Genomic DNA, 2,641 nt, shown 5'->3' with positions numbered 1-2,641 from the left:
CTTCAAAATAAAGCCAGGTGTTATCTAGGGCCATTGCTCTCAACCCGCTAACCCGTTGACAGGACATCTCTTCCAATGTTCCCTAACTTTCCTTCTGAGCTGCAGTCATTTCCCGAGTTTTAGGTATTATTGTAGAGAGAGAGTTTCTCTCGTTATGGTGTTGCTGCGGACTTGATTGTATTTTCCAGTTTTTGAATCGACATGTGGTAAAATAACTACTTGGTGCACACGAATTGAGCTACTGCAGACCGTCTTTCTAGACCTGTCGCATAACGTACTAGCAGCTCTCTGTTGGAGTTCGACTTAAACAGGCCATGATCGTTGCTTTCGGCTCTCGAGTGGTGTTATGTTTACTATTTCTGAGGTGAATCGCGCCCGGCGGGGTATGGCTGATGGCCGGGGTCACTCCGGCCCCCCTTTCCCGGGGAAGCGCCCCGCCGCGAGCCCACCGCCGCGGCGCCGCAGCAGAGGGTGAGCGAGGCCAGGGGAGCTCAAACTTGCGAGAGCTGGAGGCGGCGGCGGGCGGGCGGTTGTCGCCCGAACGCTGCGCCTGCGGGGGGAGGGGAGGCGGCTGCTGGGAGGAAGGGAGGGAGAGAGGGCGGGTGGAGGGAGGGGGAGGAGGAAGAGGAGGGAACCGGGGAGGGGAGACCCCGTTGGGGATCCCGGCGTTGCGGCCGGCAGGCGGAAGCCCGGCCTCCCAGCGGCAAGGTGGACCCTAAACTACGCTCCTCGCTGATCGCCGGCGGAGCTCGGCAGCTGCGGGGGAGACGCGCCGGAGCCCAGACCGCGACCGAGAGCGGGAGCGAAGCCGAGCGGCGGCGGAGGGGGAGCCCGCGAGCCGCCAGGCGGGGAGCCCAAGCCGCGCTGTCGCCGCGCAGGGACGACTTGGCCAACACACTCACGCTCTCTCTCTTTCCCTCTCTCGCTCTCTCTCTCTCACACACACACACAGACACACACAGCCCGAGCGGGCGCTCACGGCGATCCGTCAACATGGCGCTGGGGCTCCTGCCCGAGCGCGGGTGGCAGCAGCGGCGGCGCGGGAGCTGCTGAGCCCGGCCGAGCCCGGCCCAGCCGCGGGAGCCCGGAGGATCGCTCGGGGCTGTCGCCACCTGCCCGGAGGCTTTGAGCCCCGCCCCGCCCCCACCCGATCCAGAGCCCACCCCTCAGCGGGGCCGACCCCGAGGGCAGCCGGCTGGCAGCAGACGGCGAGGAAGGCGAGCGAGCGCGGCGCCGCGAGCGGGTGGCGGCCAGCCGGGGACGGCAAACTTTGCCGCTTGCCACGCTTCCCCGGCGCGGCTCCATCTCTGATCGCTGCCGTCGCCACCGCACTTTCCTCCTACCCCGCACACCTCTCCACACTCACCCACCCGGCCGCCCCTGGCTCCTAGCCGCCTGGACTCTGCTCGGGGTCGGGGGGACTTCACAGCTCCGGATCGCCAGCTCCCGGCTGACTCCCCGGCCGGGCATTTCAGGTCAGTGTCCGAAACACCTTTCCCCGGGGAGGCCGCGCGCGCGGGCGGGCGGAAGCCCCCCGGGCTGCAGTCGGCCCCCCTCCCTGGGCCCCCCCCCCGCTGCGGGCTGCTCCTCTGACTCGTGGACCAGAAGTTTCTCCCTCTCGCTTCCCTGGGCTGTGATCGCTTTCGTTTTTATGTCTTCGCTCGAACTTATTACACATGCAGCCACCCTCAGCAGCCCGGCGCGGGCACAGGGAGGGGCGCGGCGGGGGTCCTGCCGCCTCCCGGAGGCCCGGGGGGGAGACCGGAGTTCGCCGAGTGGAAGTTTGCAGCCTGTGTGTGTGTCTGCGTGCGCGAGTCGTGCGCGGGAGGGGGGGCAGCGGGGCTGGAAGCTGGGAAGCTCGGCTCGGCGTTAGCTCGCGAGCAGGAAGGGGAGGGCGGCGGGTTCCCGTCTGCTTTCTTTTTCGACTCGGGAAAGAACTGTAAAAACCCCCAGCCGCCGCCGCCGCCGCCGCGTCTCGCCTCTCCGGGGGCGCTCGTTCCTCCTGGTGGAACTTGGCGTGTGCTCGCGCCAGGGTGTGTGGCAGGCGCCCCGGCCGCGCCGAGCTCGACCTGCTACCGCCGCCGCCGCGCAACTCGGGAGGGGAGTCCCGGGTTTTTTCTTGGCTTGCCCCAAAGCACGAATCACGTGGATTAAAAAAAAAAAAACTACTAGGAAATCGACCGGAGCGAGGGGTTCCGACTCGGCCCGTCCGCCCATCCGCCAGGTCAGACGCTTTGTTTTGTAAATGTTCCTGTAAAATTGCAATCGGCGACCCCCTCCCATCCCCACCCTGCTTCGACCCCGCGGGCTAGCTTGGAAGTTCTGAGCCCCCAGGGGTGGGGGTAGGATGTGTCGGGGCGGGGGCGGCGGCGGGAAGGGAGGGCGGGGGTGGGGAGCCCTGGGCCCTCCGCTGGGCAGCCGGGCGTCTGGTGGGCAGCCCGCTGGGCGGGTGCGAGTCTGCGGCCGGAGGAAGTTGGTCCCGCTCGGAGGGTGTGCGGTGTGGAGGTGGAAGGTGAAGAGGAACTTGCGCACCCGGGCGGGATCCTCGGCGGGATCCTCCGGCCGCTGGCGTGGAGAGCGAGGCCGCCTATGAACTCGGTGCTGAGATCAGGCGAGGGGCCCCGCTGGCGGAACCCTCCGC

General features: G+C 67.6%; 1 protein-coding gene across 1 annotated transcript in view; it reads left to right on the top strand.

Annotated features, from left to right (window-relative positions):
• The first annotated feature begins 720 nt into the window (after nt 1-720).
• The window catches only part of BCOR (BCL6 corepressor), a 40,841-nt gene continuing 38,920 nt past the window's right edge, over nt 721-2,641 (top strand). The window contains 1 exon segment of the mRNA XM_006090557.3: nt 721-1,475. The gene's annotated coding sequence lies outside the window, so the exon portion shown is untranslated.

Source organism: Myotis lucifugus, unplaced genomic scaffold, assembly GCF_000147115.1.
Source record: "Myotis lucifugus unplaced genomic scaffold, Myoluc2.0 scaffold_76, whole genome shotgun sequence".
NCBI lineage: Eukaryota > Metazoa > Chordata > Mammalia > Chiroptera > Vespertilionidae > Myotis > Myotis lucifugus.
The sequence above is the reverse complement of the archived record's forward strand: the minus strand, read 5'-3'. Positions and strand labels throughout refer to the sequence as shown.